Source organism: Triturus cristatus, chromosome 1_1 (assembly GCF_964204655.1).
Source record: "Triturus cristatus chromosome 1_1, aTriCri1.1, whole genome shotgun sequence".
In the NCBI taxonomy this organism is placed as follows: Eukaryota; Metazoa; Chordata; class Amphibia; order Caudata; family Salamandridae; genus Triturus; species Triturus cristatus.
Window position 1 is genome coordinate 1270307689 of NC_140579.1, and position 20622 is coordinate 1270328310.

At 43.8% G+C, this 20622-nt stretch overlaps 1 pseudogene; it reads right to left on the minus strand.

Annotated features, from left to right (window-relative positions):
* The window catches only part of LOC146871938 (voltage-gated inwardly rectifying potassium channel KCNH6-like), a 267790-nt pseudogene that overhangs the window by 111528 nt on the left and 135640 nt on the right, over positions 1-20622 (minus strand).

Sequence of the window (20622 nt, forward strand, 5' to 3'; positions counted from 1 at the left end):
CCTCTTCAATCAGGATCCAGAATTTTGGTGCCCAAACTTGGAATTTTGCAGATCTGAGTTGAATTTTGATGCACAAAATTCTGTTAGGATTAGGCCTGTTAATAATTCTGACTTTATGCTGGGAATTTCTGAAAAGAAATAGTGGTTATGCATCCGTGAGCATTTCAGTAGCAATGGCCCTACAGTTGCCTTGTTTCTAACATAGCCTTCTTTAATAAAGGGCTGCTGAAGGCTGTATGGTGGGTAAATGAAAATATGTAATGTAAATGGTTCGCTGTTCATTTTGGAAGTTGTTTGCTTTCCAAGTATTGTTCTTGTCATAACCCTGAAAGCTTATGAATGCCATTATCTAATATGTACTTATATTTTACTTAGTGTCAAATATCCGTATTGTATATGTAAACAAAACATAAATTGTGAATTTCGCAAAGGCCAGGTATTATGTGTGCTCCTCTACATGGGTCCACCAATGATCAATTTACATTTTCTGTGGACAATGCCTAAGAAAATGTAAATATTTTATTATTTTGCTCAATACTACCACATAGAGAGAGGCCATGCTCTATCATTTTCTCTCTAGAGCCCCATTGTATGAAATAATCCAGGACTGTGAAACTTCCTTTAAAGTAACAGTACACTTCCTCCCAATGTACACACTCTCCCTTCATCAGTCCCGGATAGGAAAGACTCACATCTCTCAGATTGAATGTGATTTCCAGGTTGCTCCAGAAACAGTCTGAAAAGGTGGGGTACATGTCCAAGACGTCCAGCAGGTCCTCACGCTGGATCTTGTGCAGGTCGCAGTAGGTTAATGCTCTCACATCGGCACTGGACTTCCCTGGTCGGCCATAGAGGTTTATGGGCTCACCGAAGATGTCATTCTTCCCTGTGGACAATGAGTCAAGGGGGTTAGAATCAGTAAGAGAGTGGATGATAATAAACAACCTAGAGCCATCCCAGTCATCACATAAATAACTCAAGACAAGCAGGTGGCCTTCTTTTGTAGCACTGTTGTGCCTATGAGAACAAGAAAACATTGGCTTAGTGTAGAGCTAAGCGGTTTGACACACGGCTAGAAAGTCTTATCTAAATTGTTCATAAATTGAAAGTGACCACCAGCATTGCATGTATGCATGCAGTGATTTTTGTGTAGTGTGAACCTAGATGGGAAGATGCAACAAAGTGCTGTACAGTGGGTGCCTAAGCGTATGTTTCCGGACAATGTACAATCAGGAAAATTGGTCCAAATTGGGCATTTACCTTACGTTCAAACTACTATTACCTTTGCCACCCTCGTTTAATGCCAAAAGATAAGGAAATTATATAAATGTCATTGTTCTTGCTAAGGATACATTGGTGGGGAAGAGTCTCAGTCAATTCAATTCAAATACTTTATTCAACAATTAAGTTGTAAAAGTGACATAAAACAGTATACACACAATTTCAACACGTTTTTACATTTAAAAATCGCAATATAAAAGCATATAATAGGATTAGCAGTACGCATGGGTACATTGGTGAACCAACCCGTAAAATAATACAATCCAGTCAAATTTCTGATAAAAAGTTACTTTAACATTTGATCGATTTAGACCGAATGGCCCGGGCCCACTTAATGTATTTTGACATTGCAATAGAGATTGTCGGGCTTGGGTCAGTTGACAAGATTCTCATGGCTACCTCATATCTTCGGATGCCCATCAATCGGCAAAGGGGTAGTACCCATTTCTTACGTGGGATGGTATAGAGCGGACAAAAGAGTACAAAATGACTCATAGATTCATGCTCGTCCAGACACTTTGGGCATCTACTTTCTGACCCCACTACCCAATGAGATGTAAATGATCGCACCGGAAGTGTGCCTATCCTGAACTGGAAAAAAAGTTTTCGATCAGACGGAACTTCTATTAAACCCCAATACGGTTCCAGTCTGATGTCAGGCTTAAATTCCAAAAATCTGCCAGTTAAAGTAGATGAGCATCCCTTAGTATATGATTCTGAGCCGATCATCTCCCAATATCTATTTTTCAAAGAGACTTTTGAAGGGAAATCTGCATTAGAAGGGTCGTCCCAAAGATCTCTCAGTCCCATACGATATAGTAATGATTTAAGAGATTTCAACCATTCTATCTTGTGGGAGGAATCTTTTTCTATAATTTCCTTTAGGCCCATTGCATAATGACTAAGCTCATCAGTTGTCCATACCCTACACCAATATAGCAAAGGACGCAGATAAGCTACGTCCTGCAAAGATTTTAAGCCAAGATCGCGAAAAAGGGGTAACAGGGGGTGCTCTGGGGAACACCAACAGCTTTCCGGATATACTCCTTTTCCATGGTATTCAACCGCTGTGGATTTTTACCATACCCCCACAGCTCAGACCCATACAGAGCCGAACTACGAATCTTCATCGTATATATCTCTAGAAATGGCTCCATTGGCTGAGACTGCGAGGCTTTAAAGCGTTTCATTAGAATACCAGACTGTTGTTGGTGTTTCAGTATCGAAAGTTCTATATGGTTATTCCAGTACATGTTTTTCTGCAGTGTTACTCCCAAATATGTAAATGCATCGACCTGTTCTAGTGGGGATCCATTCATAAGAATTGCACCTTTAAATGGTCTATGCATTTTATTGGGTCTAGGACCATTGAGCACCATAAACTTGGTCTTTGCGACATTGATCTCTAGTCCACGCAATAGGCAAAACTCTTCGAAGCGCCGCAAGGTAAGCTGGAGGCCACTCGGAGTTTTCGAAACCAACAAAGTGTCATCCGCGAACATGAGGACCGGGACGCGAGCTCCAGCCAGAGCTGGGGCATCCGTGGGAACCCTGGAGAGGAACTCTGCCACCCCGTTAACGAAGAGTGAGAACAGGGTAGGTGCCAAGACACAACCCTGCCGCACACCCCGCTCAGTCAACAGTGGTAAGAGGACCAACTCAGTTTTCTTGACAAGGCAGCTCAGTGGCGAGTTTATACCGCTTGTCCATCTGTTGGGGTGGACAGAGCGGAGTTCACGGAAGACTGACTCCACTGCTCCTTCTCTGATATTTGGAACCATTCGGCGCTCCCTCTCACCTACATGATGTTACATGGCAGTCATTACAAAATGGGGGGTATTTTAGAATGAGTTCCCACAGCTAGCAATTTGCCAGTGCTTTTAAACTCAAATATTTTCTTTTGTCTAAACTTTGCCATTGCTATGGATTGAGCCGCAGGTTTCTGTTCCATAGTTTAGCTGTTATCATTGAATTAGTCTATGTGTTAATGAAATGTAATTTTCTAGAGAGGTGCAGGTGCTGTGCACAACTATGTGCTAACTTGCTGCAATACGTCCCAGCAAAACATTACAGTCAGGACTTTGAATAGCTAGAGATTCATATGTAGACCAGGGATCCAAGTGAGAATCAGAACGGAATGGAACTTTGAGTCACACAAAGTGTCAGACATGCGAAGGGAGTCAGTATCTGTATCAAAGTACTATCACACTCTTCAGACATAACTAGGCATGAAGTCATGGGTCAACATAGTGAATGATTGAACGACAAAGTTAAAAGTAAACTCGTAATTCATATGTCAGCACTTCCTCATGGATATCTACAATATATAGAGTTTATGTATATATGTGCATTTAAATCCTATAAAGAACACTATGTCTCTGATCATCATGCACTTTTGTTTCGAATTCGGGGGTGACACAGAGGAGGTTTGTGCTTTGCAGCTCAGTTAATATATTTTGGTCTGACATTTATGGACCCCAAGTTAGTAAGTACATGTAAGAGTGTCTGTGGCGCCCAGGCTATAGGCGGGGTGCCGGGAAGCACCCTGACGGTGAGCGGCCAGGAGCAGAGCAAGCCGCACCTAGCACGAAAGATGAAAGACACGAGCCCTAATTGAAACAGACGCCTGTGCCTCCTGTGCACACAAGGACAGGCAAGGACTTGAACTGTACAGGCCTCCTACTGCAGCAACAGCAGTGGACTGAAAACAACATGCACGATAAACCAAAATGGTGAAAGCAACAGAAATTACCCAAACATTGCAATCAAAACCAAACTTAAAGGAGAAGCAAACAATGGTATTCATGAGGGGAGCTTCATGTGGGTACCAGGGCCTTTTCTTCGACCCTCTCCCTCTCTCACCCCTCTAAAGCTAAACCCCCCCTTCTTTGCGGGCACAGAAGACCACCCAAAACATATCTCTGAGACCTCCTCCTGAACAAGGCTTGGGAGCTGTGGAGCAGATATCCGCTACAGGCTGCTGTTTATTTTATCTGGAGCCTGGAGGTCATATGTGCTCCCCTTTTCCTTTATCTCCACTCTCCTTCATTGCTTGTGGACACTAAAGGTGGTGGGGTGGTCCTTGGTGGTCCGAGAACAGGGTCAGTCAAAGGGGAGTTGACAATCTCTTTGTGCCACAGGTGCTATGGCTACAGCGGATGGTGTGCTTTGAAGGGGGATACAGACAATGTGGGCCGCTTGACTCCTTTATCAACTAAAGGGCTGCTACTGGGGGCCAATGTGCTGCACTTACTCAGCTGTGAGGGTTGTCGGAAGCCACTAAAAATGTGAGGAGTCTGTATGCACTGCTTCTGAAACAATTTCAATGAACAGAGCTAAAGCCTTGGACACTAACATGGTTACACCGTGCACAGCAAGGAGGGGGGCGGGGGTGAGGGTAACAGAGGCGGTGGCTGGGGACAACTAAAAGGATAACGAAGAAGGTGCCGCCAACCTCAAGGCACACACTGTGGTGATCTTGGCAGCCATAAAGGTCACAAAAGCTTTACTAGAAATATAAATTGTGGCAGTAGCGGGAGAGGTGGGGCTCATCCTAGATGATCACAAAAAACTGTCAGACCAAAGACACCCTAGGGACGACATTGCAACAGGTGAAAGACCTCACTCAGAAATTTTCGGCTATGGAACGAGAGGTACACCAACTGGCAAATAGATTTGAGGATGCAAGGGCAGATCTTGACACCACATCGTGCAACTGGTGGGGGTGGCCGGGAAGGTGGAGGGTTCGTCCCTGGAGCTCCATGCGGAAGACTGGCTGGCAGGAACAGTTTCCAAGGCAAGCCGCCCCGCTTGTTCTTGGTTGAAGGGGCTCATAAAATCCCAGCACTTCCGCCACTGCCAGGGGTGAATCCACACCCAATAATTTCTCATTTAATGAACTTTAGGGACAGATACGTGATCCTACAAGCAGCAAGGAAGCACGGCCCCTGGACAATAGATGGGCACGAAGTTAATCTATACCTGGACTACACCACTCTGTTACAAAAACAAAGGGGGACGTATTTCACAGTCAAGAAGGTGCTGTGCCAACTAGACCTGAAATAAGTTCTCCTCTACCTAGTAAAACTACGGGCTGTCCACAAGGGGAAAACACACTTTATGATGATGCCACAAGAGGCCTGGACATGGCTGGAGAACTGGGGTTTGTGTCTGGACAGCCGCCAGGAGTGGAGGTGGGAGATGGATGGACAAAGACGAGGACCCGCTGTAGGAACAATGGGAAAAAACACAACGCCTCCCCAACTAAGGATCAGATGAAAGCAGGACAGGAAAAGGTGGCATTTTGGAAAACAACAGATGCAGATCTCTTGCCCCAACGAGGGGGCAGCAGCTCAGAACACACTGAGATGGACCACTGCTCAGAGGAACACACATCACCTAAATGTCACACCTATGGCAGCAGATCAATTGGGATGGTGGGGTCCCCAAGGATTATAAGTCTTCGCAATGGGAGACTCAGCTCCAGAAGCATAACCCTTGGGGGAAGAAGGAGCACACTAAGCGATTAGAACATCTAGAATGATGAGTGCACCTTTGGACAATAGAAGTAAGGCGACCATTGGCCACACCCCAGTGACAGATTAACTTCCGGGATTATTGGTGGTTTGCCTTTGGGGAATACACATACTGTGAGTTTGGGGGTGGTTAGTTTTAAACTCAAGACACGGTACAGTAAGGCTGGGGTAGCTTTATAGGGGAGACTTCTTAGGTTAGTACACTACGGGCTCTCAGTAGTCATAGTGCAGTTGCTCACTTGGTACGCACACGACAGGAAGAAGGAAGGCATGCATTGACATGATACAGGTTAGACAGTTGTCATTACTAACGTGGAACATCAACGGGTTGGGCAATAAGTTCAAAAGCGGTTTGGTCCTCAAGGCCCTCAATAAATACCAACCGAACATCGTATACCTACAAGAGACAAATCTCATAGACGCGCAACACAGCAGTATGAGTAGATACAAACTAATGGGACACGCTCAATATACATCTGGGTCTAGGGGCGTGCTGATCCTTATTCGTAGGTCACTCCCGTTCCACTTGCTGCGTATTTGGAAGGACACACAGGGGGCTATCTTGCAGTGCTAGGCGAACATAAAGGTGAATCCCTGCTGCTGTTCAACACCTATGCTTCCCCTGGGCTGCAGAGGGTGATTCTTAGGAAAGTGGGTGACTTACTGGTATGGACCTCTAAGGCATGTATAATTGTGAGAGGTGATTTCAACCTAGTTCTATATACGCGCTTGTACAGAACTAGTTTGAGAACAGAGGGGGAAGTGACAAAAGGGAGACTGGAGAGTTTTGCGCAGGAAATCGGGCTATGTGACATATGGAGGGCCTTTCATGGGGACGTGAGAGGATACTCTTTTTATCCGGGGGCCCATGATGTACACTCCAGGTTGCATTATTTTTTCACCACTAGTGATACACTACTAAGGTTTGAGGCAGCAGAATACCTCGCTCGTGGAATTAGTGACCATTCCCCTTTAAAGGTGACCTTCAATCCAGACCTTCAATCCAGGCTGGAAATCTGGGGATAGACAGACTACACCCGGTATCAGAACAGTTTTATAATTCTGGGTTGTGTGATAGCAAAATGCGACATCACTGAAAAATGGGGCTCGGGAAGCCCCTCCTCCCTCCACCCCCCAAAAAAATATGGGGGGGTGGCAGGTTAAAACGTTGGGATCACCTAAGCCAGGCGCTCGGTGGAGATGCTTTATAACAGATTCATCCAGTACTGGGAGATGGTTGGACCTCATGGACTCCCCCCTTACTTTCGCTCTCCACCTCACTTTGTGTGTGGTATTTATAAACTCGATAAAACATATATTTGAGTAAATTAGTAGGTAGGGCTCTCTAGACAATGTCTGGATATGTTATACATAACTTAAAATGCTTGTGCCCATACCACTTACAGTACACCTGTGTGTCTGTGTCTAACAGCAATGAAACAGATGCACAATGTGGTGATCAAATGGCTGCTTTACACCTTACAAAGGAATGTTATTCTTCAGAGGTCCTTACAGCCCTCTACCCATTAAATGTAACAAAAACTGCTTGTTCACTCCTTGCCACAAGAAGTTAATTTAGCAACAGTCTGGGACTTCCATGGAGTAATAAGGAAGACATTGAAGTATCAAAATCACACAACTCAAAGCGAAGTTGTAAACTATGGATAAGAAATGACTAAAGTCCTCCCAACAGCAATCCCTGTGGGCGCTGACTGAGTTAAGGACTGTGAAAAGGTCTTAGCCGAATCGCAACCTAAATGGTACAAAGTGCCAGCAAATAGTGAACCTTAAGAAGAAGCTTTGTTAATGGCAATAGTTTTGGTGTTCGCATTTTTTGGTGAAACATTGTATTTGGGGAAGTAAAAGCGCTCATGTCAATATAAAAAAATGGCTCAAAGCAAAAAATATTTTTTTGCCTCCCAAAAACACAAGTTTCCATGGTAGTCCCTGGCATGGAAGCAAACTACTTAGTGTGTGGACGTGCTTCTTGTGAAAGGACAAGATGCCGTCAACTACACTATAGTTGGTCATTGGATCATCATCCCATTCTATATGATTTAGTCAACGGAATAATACATCAATGAATGAAGAGGGATGACTGAAAGCGCCTTTACATACATATATTATGCATATAAATTTAGTGAAATCAAAAGGTCTTTATTTACACTGGACCTAAAAATCAGTAGCCTTGTTGTTGTAAATGCTGACTGAGAAGCTGAGACTTTCAAAACCACTGCCTGCAATGTTCTCCATGTCAACCATTTATATTCCTTCTTCCATGAAATGTGATCAGCGTTGCCAGTGCCTCACCGACCATATAAAAAACAAGTAAATCATTCTTTCCTTATTTTCAAAATAGTTGCTACATTGCGTGTGCAAAGTACATTTTTCAACATGAACGCTGCTGCAGCGAGACAAAGGCACGCATATTGTGTCACGCAATGCAGTAGCCATCTTGAAAGTAGATAAACATATAGAAATGTATACATTGTTTTCTATAGACTTTAAGATGCCTCCAGTATTGGCAAATCCATTAGCAACTACTACCAGGCAGAGAAGTACAACTGGATAGAGAAAAAGAAACCGTCCAGGGTATCACCAAGACTGCCATGCAGCACTTGGCGGGCTGCGGGGGAACATCAGCAGGGAAAGTGGAAGGGAAGAGACGGGATAAGGAGATCATTGATGCCTTCACCAAGGCTGCCATCCTGCACCTGGCACACTGCCAAAGAGAATCTTAGGGGAGAGACGGCGTGAGTTGGGAGGGATTAAAGTATAGAGTACAAGCACATTCTGAAACCCAAGATATGTACTTCCAAGAAGTGCTAAACAAGTAATTAAATAAAAAATGAGAACACAAAAAGGAATTCTATGACATCAGTAGTGGAAGCATACACCTTAGCTAAAGAAAAGCAAGGATAAACATGCTGTGCCCCAAGGATGGAGCAAATACAGAATAGGGAGGAAAGCCACCAATAAAAAGCAGGAAACTGAGATTGACATGAAAGCAATCTAATCATTAGCAGGCAGACTGTGTAGTATTGTACGCAATACTGTCCACAACACACAACTGGAACGGTCTGTAACGAGACCCCAAAAAAGTAAATGACATGCATTTGCCACTGGAATACAAGATTTTTACAGAAAAGACTTTCATTGAACATGGTGAGGAATGTTAGTTAAAAAGAGATAACGTTGATCAGTAAGCTGGCCCAAGCTTAAATACTTAAAAACTGTTGACTTTATTTTAATACTAAACTAATGCATTTTTCCTATTTTCACATCAGGTGCATCTCCTCCCTTATGTGGCTTAATAGTCCCAGAAATGAAGTTGCATGGTAGGGAGGTCTACCTCTTTAAAATGTATTCACTCCCTTTTCTGACTCAGTTCGCAATCCCAAGTGCACAGAAGTCTGATTAAGTGTTTGGCGGGCTAGTACCCTGTCATAAATGTGACTGATATCCCGTCCGCTTTAGTACAAGTGTATTAGGACACAATGCACTTCTAATAAAGTGGACGGCATATCCATCACGCTTGTGGTGGAGTACCCTGCTGCCAAACTCTAAATCAGCCCCAGGGCGTGTAGTCCCGCCCTGCTGAGGGTTACCCCATTTCTGATGTGATTAACTGAATCTGCCCCTTCAAGTGTGAATGCAACAGGCTGGGGCTGGGAAAAGGAATTGGATACTTTGTACAGCATATGTTTAGAAAGACTATGCAAAGACTTTTCGAAACAGGTACATTTGCAACTTTACATAGAACTCCAGCCCCAGACCCTAACCTGTTCCATTTAGAACAAGCATTTGCAATGCAATAGGTCTCGCATTTACGGGAGTTTGAGCTATTGGCATTGTAATTGACAATGCGTTTTATTTATGTTTTACAAACAAAAACATAAATAAGAGGCATTGTCATTTACAGTGCCAATAGCTCAAACTTGCGTAATTGCGAGACCTATTGCATTGCAAATGCTTGTTAGTCTTGAAGCGACGGGCGGACATTATGGCCCCCTAGTTTCTAGATGCTTCATTGCGTTGTGTACAATGCCTACAAACGACGTCTGGTTTGAAAACAATAACTTAAGGACTCTTGGCAGAATGAGATTCCGTGAAGTAAAAAAACATAGGCCTGAATAGAGTGTGGCGTGGGGTTAGGAATTATGGGCAGCAGCATAGAAGATGTAGCATGGTTTCTCTCCAATAGTTACAGAACACACAAGGAGTTAACCCGGGGCTATTCAGCTAGTTGCACCGATATTCGAATATTGATATGAACATTAGTCTGGCACGCAGTATTGGGATGTCTATAATTTCAGTTTAACGCCCGTTTTATGCATAGGAGTTTGTGATGTAGTGAAGTTTAAGGCATTACAGATTTTTTCCAAGTATATTGTTTTACAATCAACATGGCTGTAAAACACCAATTAAGTAATTTCTATAGAAATGTGGAGAATGTTGCTGTTGGTAGGGCCTTTATACAACAGCAACTGGTGTCACCACTTAATTTGACATGAAGAATACTCAGAACTCAACATTTGCACGTGCAGTATCTCTCAAGACATACTCCTTATTCATTTTAGTAGTCCGGGCCACTCAAGACACTTTACAATCTCCCTCTTGCTGTCTGGTCAATTCCACAAATTGAATTAAGATATAGAAAATGTTCTAAGACTCCATCATTTAATGGTATACTCTTATGTATGTATATAATAGTGCTTTGTCTGTGAATCTGTTACATAGTGTTCCACAGAGAGCAGATTATATGACTTCATGGATTATGCATATGGTCTTGTGAAACTATTTATCTGTGGGCCCAAATACCAATTTACACAAAATAAAATATAAACGTGCCCTTTTTGTTTAGTGCCCTGCTATTCACAGAGAATCAGTTACATCCCTTGCTATATCTAGGCTCCTTTATATCGCTCTTTAGGTCTGAGCTTAAAGTACAGCTGTCCGCAGTACCGACCGGTTACAATATACAGATAGTGGACTTTTGGCCAACCCCATTCAACAACTATGTTATAACACTTGGCTCTTTAAGCCATTAACTTGAGGCAGTGTCAATCACATCTAAAGTCAGCTCAGATGATTACTTCTCTGACTATGCCTACTGTTCAGTGTTTGGGCTGCAGTGCATGGGGACTACTTTGCATCTAAAAACCATCACTTAGTCACACTCAAATCTTTATTATATATAATATATATATATATATATATATATATATATAGCTATTTTTAGTTTTTTAATACAGCAGGCTATTAAAAGATGCTTTTAACATATCCAGTGCGAGCCTGACCCCCCCCAAAAGAGTTTAATACCATACTAACACAACTACCAAAACCACACAATGACCACCAAGATTACACCACCAATAGCAGTACTAAGAATAGTAGCAATATCACCACCTCTATCAAGAATCGTCACAGTCAATAGGTCTAGCTTTGAACTGCTGAGGCATAAAAACGTATTTTCTGCATGTCTGCGTTGTAACATTAAACCCCAAGCTATTGGCTTACCCAAATTTTGTTTTAAAACCTGTGGCATCTCACTATAATGACAACAGTGTGAAGCGGAGGAAAGAAATGTAGACTTGCAGACAAATGTCACTGTACATAAATACAGCTAAAAGAAGATGTATCTTTTTTCTTTGCATTAACCTTAGAACAAAACCGAAAGTATATTTTTATTTTCCTCGGGAGATCCATCCTATTTCCGACTACTTGCTTACAGGATTTCATTCTCAGCTACAAAGTGGCAGGTTGCCATCCAAATCATGCAACGGAAAACTCTCGTGAAAAGTATCCCAACTCCGTGTGTGTCTGTGTGTATTTGGGTAAATGAATAACACTGGCATGAATCTCTGAAACATTACTCAACGTCTCAGTTGCACAACCATCATTCCTATACTTATACCACCAGACAAGAAAAGGGACCGTTGGGTGGACAAAACGACAAGAATCTGTGGGCATCATGATGTGTACGCGGGCATGTTAGGAGGGCTGTGGGCTACACAGGTTCATGAGGGGATATTTGTTGAATGGGGCACCAGTGAACGGCGTTAGGTACCCTGCGCCCTTCCAGGGGGTTTACAGTACAGGCGATTATAGCATTGAGGGTGCAGTCGTAGAGCAGGTGGCATCCTCCATAAGGAAACAACTTAGCTGGGGAGAAGCTCTTTTCAGAATTGGGGAACTTCAGAGATTTCTTACTAGAATCAGGTTTCAAACTGGGGTTCAACTTTTATAGCGATGTTTCCCTCAGCTTAGCTGTAGAGTGTTTCACATCCCAGAATCATGATGGGGAGTCAACCTCTGGTGTACGCTGGAAACACTGCTGTGGCCGGCTGACCCTGCAGTGCCCGGGGGTCAGACGGATCATCACTTGAGTTATTTGCTTCATCAGCCCCGTGCAGCCGGTATCCAAGATTCCCCGCGGGCGCTGGATGCCTATCCGCAGCGACAGCGATCGGTTCACCACTTACCTGCCGGAGAAGGTAGGGCGCCGCCGGAACGCTGCTAGTGCTGGAGGCTGGGGCGCTGAGTGTAGCGTTTGACTGCTTGCAGTTTTCCCGCGCGCGCTGTCCGAGTCACTCTTCCCTCACCATAGAGTCGGGAGCGGGCAGAGAGGAGAGCAGATCAGCCCCACAGCGCCCCTGCAGGCCAGCTGAGGGCATGGCCGTGGAGGTGACAGCGGCGCTATGTTACTTACCTCCAGCTCGGTAAGGTATAAAGCGGCTTGCGGTGTTTCTTGGTCCCGGCAAGTCTGTAAGCAACACGACGATTAACTCGCCAGCTCTAGTAATTACGGCTTGATACAGTTATCACAGCTCCTCTTTCTGAAACACAAACCAATTAGAAAGACCCAAGCGTTGCACAAATACAATGTAACTTAAAACAAACTATAAGCCCTTAGAATACCTTCTCGAATTCTGCTCCTTTTGTGTCTTACATGCTTACGTACAAGTTTCCTGCTCATATTTGCTTTTCAACATATGCGAACAACAAGCATTGGCCGCACGCGCGACTCGCGCTTAAAGTTTATAAAAAAAAAAAAAAGACAAGCCCGGCGGAGCGTGGCGCGCGCGCGCGCTTGGGGGCGGGGGAGCGGACCCTTTGAAGTGCTCCCAAAAGGCGGATTGCATGGCGGCACGATGCGCGTGATTGTGCGCGTGCTAGCAAGGCAATCCGCTTTTTGGGAGCACTTTTCAAACCCGCTCTCTATAGTCTTGCTTGCGATCACTTACGCGATAGCAAGGCGAGACCTAAAAATGGAAGCTTCACACTTGGCTAAAAAAGTAACACATTAGCAGAGAAGCTCTTTAAATATAGAGGACTTATGGCACATTGTTTAAGCCTTATTTGTGTTTGACTCTGTGTTACACACAAGTGGAACGGAATATTAGAGTACTGCTTCCTTGCTTGAGGACCAGACTGCGGGAAAGCTGTGCACCTCTGACTTGAGGTTATGTTACTGTGGTAACCAGTACTTCATTTGAGCTGATGGTTGCCAGTGGGTGCCACTGGGAGTCTTTTTTTACCCACCAACACTGTTTTTCCTCCCTCGGCACAATCCTGAAGAAAAACATTTCCGCAGCCCCTAGATGCCTTTCCTGTCCCAGACGCAGCCCCCAAGGCCAAGAATGGAAGTGGGCCATGCCAATTGTTGAAGTGAGCCCTGCCAAAGGTTGACCACGTCCATGGAGATGGAGAAGGACCACGCCAATGCTGGACGTGCGCTGTGTCCTTCTAAGAAATATTTAGGGGCGCCTGCACTTTCTTAACAAAGGTTGTAACAAAGAAACAGTACTTTTGTACTCAGTTTTCTGGATAAAAACTCAAGATAGACCACACACACATCCCACACAATTCACCATCGTTCCTTTTTCATTGGACATTTGAAAAAACATTATTTACATGTGTGTTCTTAAGTTGTTGTATTTGTTAGTTCCACTGCGCTCCTATTTGGCCACCAAATTGTATATTATTTGCCTGAAGTGATCCTATGAACAGCGTTACTCAAATGACTGAACAGATACAGGTTCAAATCACTGAGGTGGAGGACCAAAAACCTACACCAGAAATAACTCAACTTTCCAGGTGAAATTTCACAGATCGGCAAATGTTACATCATTTATTATGAAAATTGGTATCTTGGATTATACCTTCAACTTTGCTAGCATGAATGGTACAGGGCGGATGAATTAAAATGTCTGTGCACAGACAGAAGGTATCTCTGAAAGGAAATAAATCCAGCTCTCCTTCTGCCAATCTGCATCACCAATAACAATGAATCCAGGACACCCATGTGATTGATGATCCCGTTTGGGAGTGGGGAACACTTGTGACATCATTAACCAACAATTAAAGGAATGTTCTGTGATTTTACCAGGCCATTGTATCATCCAGATTTTGTTTTAGGCACTTCCATTTGTATGGCTGAGTCATTTAAATTGTTTAGGGTTTGAAGGGTATCACATAGCAGAAAATAACATCATTGAAAGAGAGAAAAATAATTAAAGAATCCTACCTATAATGGCCACCACGATGTCCTCTCTCAGAATCTCGATGGAGCCGCGGGAGATGAAGTAGAGGGTGGTCAGCACATCGCCGTAGTGGACCAGGGTGTCCCCTGGAGGAGCGTGCGTGGTTATGAACTTCATGGCCAGGGCCCGCAGGCAGCCCTTGGTGGCCCCACGGAAGGCCTTGCAGTTCTGGAGGAGGGTCCTGTTCAGGTGCAGGCAGATGTCAGCCTGCAGGCATTCTGGGAAGCCCTTCAGGACCTGCAGGAGAGGAGGTGGAAGAAGGGGACAGAGGGAATATAGGAGTAGATCATAACTGGAGCATTGGTCGGCTATATCTTCATCAATCAATCACCAGACACTTATCCCGAAAAACAGACCTGGGCCCTGATTATGAGTTGGACAGTACTGGGATAACTGTAAATTTGCGTTAAAATTTGCTGTTACTGTGTGGTAAATCCTCCCAGTACCATCCAATTATGAGTTAAACCCCATGGAATGGAAAAACACGTGGAATAATTTTCAGGTCGCAAAACCACACGGAATTCACACTCCAGTGGGAATTAACTCTCACATTTACCACAGGCTCTTCGCAGGTAGTAAATGTTATGTGTGGACCCCTGGGTGGGGTGGGAACTGGGGAAGGGTGTTGGGGGACATAGGGTGGAGGGAAGGGGAAGGTAATTTCTGGCAGGAGGGCATAGAGTACCCTGGGGGTCCCACTCCTGCATTCAATAGTGATCAGACAGCCCTTTCATTCACACAAATTGTTTTTAAGCAATAGGCTGTTTATACCAAATTGTGTATCGTCATCTAAATATGTGATGTCTTGCCTCGGCTTGAAAGTAATTCACTGTACTTTCTCTGTACCTCTTTAGTAAGTCTCATTAAGGCAGTGTTGTAACACAATATGATGTGGATTCTCTGGAAGACTCTGGAAAGCATGGCACTGTCTCAGCCCAGATCAACTCTCATTTATGGCCGATAGTGAGTAGCCATGAGGGACTCCACAAATCATGTCTCTCCTAATCGAGGTAAAAGAAGGACAAGACACAGTGCAATATGAGGTATAATGTTATATACAATTTCAAGCTGATCCCACAATTTCAGCAAATTCCCGTCGATCTACGCAGAATGGAATCCGCAATAGTGTCACTTTTTTCATGAATAAAACTGGAAATATTGCATAAATTAGCCGTCACTGGTATAGGATCACTGCAAACTCCCTGTCAGCTATCTCCCGCCAATGGCATTTAGATCTCTACACTTGACCATTACCCTGACTCCTAGTAAACACCAGTTAAAGGAGTCGATATTAAATACCATTAAACCAGCGGATTAGTTCCTTGACTCACACCTGGAGCGTTTGCAGCTGTCACCTGTGCGTTATTAAATCACCCTGAAGAAACAATAAGTTTTCTTCCTGATAAGACATCCAATTTAGACTTTGACGTCCAGGTTAATTTTCTGCTCATCACTAGGGAGCCCTGGCAAAAATGCTAGAAAAATTAAAAAAAAATGCCCTGGATCAGAAAGCCTGTCAAATATTAACAGGATTTTAGACCCAACCTGCCATTTCTGCTTTCTTTAGCAAGATGCTGTGTATGGTAGCCGGATGCCTATTGCTGGTGTAAGACCCTTCCACCGCATTCGATTCAGTGGATCATGCTATATTGATTGCAAGAATCCCCTCTGGATCCTGTGGGGACAGCAACACCATCCACTGGCTTGAATCCTTCTTTTCTCATCCTTCACAAGTCACATTGGGAAGAATTTTACATTGAAAGAAAACGTCCCTGCTTCTGGCATGCCACAGAGCTCGTCTCCCATCCACAAGTTATTTTGTCCCAGTGTTTGACATCTTTACAGACCAAATCCACCAAGTTTATATCAGATTCCGTGGCATGAGCCTTACAGAACATACTTGCTAAAGTACACACGTGGATTTCAATAAATGCTTACAATTGAAAACATAACTCATACGTTCCTTCCCAGTCCTGAACTTTTGGGTGCATAAATTACCAGCAATTAAAAAAATGTAATATGTAAATAAAAATAGGCTTGCTTTTGCAGCTGATTTATCACTTAATGCTCAGATTGGATTAGTAGGCTGTTGCTTCTATTATTTGCATATGTCGAAACACATTCTCTAAAAACTGTCCCCAAATAGATATTTGGTGGTGGGTCCATCACTTCCAAGATGCATAATAGTAATGTTCTGTATTGATGCCTTTTAGCCCACAGGAAGCATTTTGTAAGGCCTGTGCAAAAAAATTATTCCAGATAGAGAACACATTAGAAATGCAATCTGACAGTCAGCCAATCAGAGGTCTTGAGGTGACTGGTTATTCAAGTTTAATTTGGTATGCTTTCCGCTTGAGGTGACTTCCTATCGGCTGACTCGAACAGCAGCAGTCTGACTAGGCTACGACTTCATAGGACGATTATGGCATATCATCTCCAATTCTATAGGGTCCATAAACATCATTATATGCAGCTAGACCTGAAGATGGTCTCATATATATAATACTTTTGGAGACCAAGACGTCAACAGACAATCGACTACACTTTGGGGTCTATTAGGATGGCGGATGGATGGCCGCCGCCGGGCCGCTAGTGGCAACCGCCAGACCGGCGGCGGGCATCCACCCGCGATCGCAACCCTGAAAACCGCCAGTCCCATTAGCATGGCGGTGAAGACTGCGACAGTGAGAATCTTTGCCCGTCACTTTTCCGCCGGTACCAGTCTGCACGCATGCCTAGCGGGCTGAACTGGACCGCTACAATGATGCCGGTGAAGGGTCAGGCTCCGCCGGCATGATTATGATGTCGGCGGTAGCCAGCCTTTCCGCGGTGGTGGAACCCCCATGGAAAGGCATGTGGAAAATGTCTCCGGGGGCCCATTGCGGGCCCTCAATGTGTTGGAGGTGTGTCTGGGTGCACTGGGACATGTCCCTGTACCAGGTGGCAGGCACTGTGCAGTGCCTGCCACACAGTGCAGTGACATGCATGACATGCTCCTTTTCACACCGCGGCGGTGCTGCTGGCAGCAGCAACCGCCGCAATGTTAATCGCCAGAATCCGACCGCCGCGGTCAGATTTCGACAGTGGAGCATCCTAATTGGACCGGCGGTTATGCCGTGGTCCTTGCGGGCGGTCTTTTCCCGCTACCATGGCGGTCGGGGAGAATTTCCGACCGCCATCCTAATAGGCCCCTTAGACTTTTCATCCTTGGTGTGGTTTCCCCTGACCGTTTGCCTTCTAACCTCCTGTTTTGCTGACTTCATTTTTTTGCTGGCTTTAGGACTTTGAGCACTTTACCACTGCTGACCAGTGCTAAAGTGCAAGTGCTCTGTAATTAAAACATGGCATATCTAATGTACTTATAAGTCCCTACTAAAGTGCACTACACGTGCCCAGGGCATGTAAATTAAATGCTACTAGTGTGCCTGCAGCACTGATTGTGTCACCCATTTCAGTAGCCCCTTAAACATGATATTTCAGTAGCCCTTCAAACATCACTCTGCTGGACTCCTGCTTTGCTATGCTGACCTGCTTCCTGCTGCTCTCTTGCCTGGGAATGAGAAGGACTGGACCTGCATCTCTCCACCACTTGAACCCAGAGTTGCTTCAAGGGCTTGTCTACTTGCCTCCTGTTGGAAGACTCAGGTACATCAAAGACTTCACTCCACTCTTCATCAGCACCGAGACGCTGCCATCTCAGAGTCTTGCCCTGCCAAGTGGTGCCAATCCAGTCCTGGACACTTGGAAGTGTTCCTAAAGTGCTGCAACCTGCAAAAAACACGCATCACAGACGCTGCACGGCTTGGAATCAGTGAATCTCCTTCGACGCTGACACATTGCAGCCACTGCCAGGATCAAGGAAATTGCATCGCCGACTGTGTGGCATGATGACACATCACCTACATCAGAGGGGTTTGACGATGGCGCATCTCTGATTTGCATGGCTTGGAACTGACACATCGCCTACATCCCCTGGATCGACGTCAACGCATTGCCTTCCTGTGCTCCTTTCATCTCGCCCTCGATGTCGATTCAAATTCCAAGCCAAGGTACTATTTCAGCGGGCAATACTGGTCCCTGTGTCTGGCCTGTGCTCCATCGCCGTCAGCCTTAACTTTCAGATTTGACCCAGTCCAGCGCAACCAGATAGCCCCGGTTGGAGCTTTATGCTTTTAAGCACTATATTTCAGGATATTCTTTAAAAATTCATAACTTCGGTTTTGCTTATTTGATTTTCGTCATTTTGATCTAGTTTTGTTCAATAAATTACAATTAATTTGTCTATGTAGGTGTGGTATCTTTTTGTATGGTGTTTTCACTGTTTTATTGTTTTAAGTGTTGCACAAATACTTTACACATTGCCTCCGAAGTTAAGCCTTACTGATCTGTGCAAAGCTAAGAGAGGGTGAGCACAGGTTAAATTAGGGTGTGTATCTGACTTACCCTGACTAGGATTATGGTTCCTGTCTGCCCCGGTGCATACCTCTACCAACCAGAAACCCAATTTCTAACAACTACTTATCGACTAAGTACTATAAGAACAGTCTCTAAATCACAGCAACTTTCTCTGCAATGTTCCTTGTACTAAGAGTGTATTCAGCACACATTTGCCTAAACCACTTGGTTTATGTCTAACAATGTATAATAATTACGCAGGGCAATATGTGTGTTTGTTACTGTGATTGAACCCTCAATAATGGATTTATGATTTTTTTTCAATTTCTCCTGTTGTACGCCTGCTTATTTACGTTTCATTAGGTAAGGTTGTTTTTAATTCAATGTATTATTAAGAAGTTGATGAATAGTTGTTGCTTTCACTGCTGCATCATTACCTATGGGTGCACCAAATTTAGTTTTATAACTATAACTGTATTCCTAAATGATCCCCTTGTAGGCCATTTGCTTTAGTTGTTTAGCGGAAAAGCAACGATCATACATTAAGACACGGGTCAATGTGAAGGGCTTATCTGCTTAGTAATTTCGCATCATGTCCATTAATGTCTGGGGTTACTGGTCAAACTCATAGAAAAATAACATACCTGATCAGTTAACTTGGACACCTGTGTGGTCCCCAATTCATGGGAGAACCAATCTTAGCTGGTCCTGCGGTATGCAAGGATAGTATCTATATGCATGTTGCTATCAGCCATCATGCCAGAGCAACTACTAAGCAAGACGGCTCAGTGACCTAATGCTTGTAACTGACATCCTGAAAAACAATCTCGGGTTTTGGCTAAATGGCAGCAAGGCCAAGCCTAATATCATCAAAAAACAAAAAGATGCCAATGCTGCACTTGACTCAACTGAAACTTAAACCAAGTGTATTGAATGAAACAATGCCACTATCAACTACTTTTTCACTTGGATTTAATCCAAAGCATTTTTTTCTTTTTTTCACATTACATTAAATTAATTCTCTGTTACCAAAACACATTTTTACAAATCAAGGATCAACCGACATTTCAAAATCAACATGAACCATTTTTTCACACACTAACATTTTTCATTCTTTATTCACTTAAGCAACACCACCACTTACATTCCACAATCAACCACATATAGTTCTCAAACTGACTGATCAAACACACTCATTCAACACCATTTTAAACAAAACCATAATTAAATACAGTAAATGGACATCAAGGCCATCAACAAACATAAAATTGACATGCTTGTAAAAAAACTGCACTCTGTTTTCTGTTATGTAGGATAGATTGGCCAAAAACGATAAGGTCTACGCGTTTCGAATCCCTTCTCATACGGGGATTCTCATCAGGACCAACACTTGCTGAAAAAAACAAAGACATGGCTATGTTTTACTAAATGACCCAACAACACTGAATTGTAACCGCACTGCTTGTGCTAAAATCTTACCTGCAGCTAAATGCTTGAAAGAAACTCCAATGATATTTTTACACAGACCCTCGACCTAAAAACAAAATCGCAACATTGTCACCACGGCCTGTCTTACTTTATATTCGTTGCGTCCACTATTTTATTAATGTCATGAGAAGTCAGAAAGAGGTCTTACTTGGGAGCTGTTTTGGTAGTGAGGTACTAGTTTTTTTGGTTACACAGAGGAATCTGGAAATAATGAGAATTCTTACGTTAATAACATTATGTGGGACGGATGGCCATACTGTACAATGGTGCATCGATAACGTCACCAATGAAATACCTTTAGTAGAGATCTGTATTCGTACCCAAGAGTGTAATGAAGACCTCGGAATTGGCTTGCCTCGACGATCTGGGTGAAACGA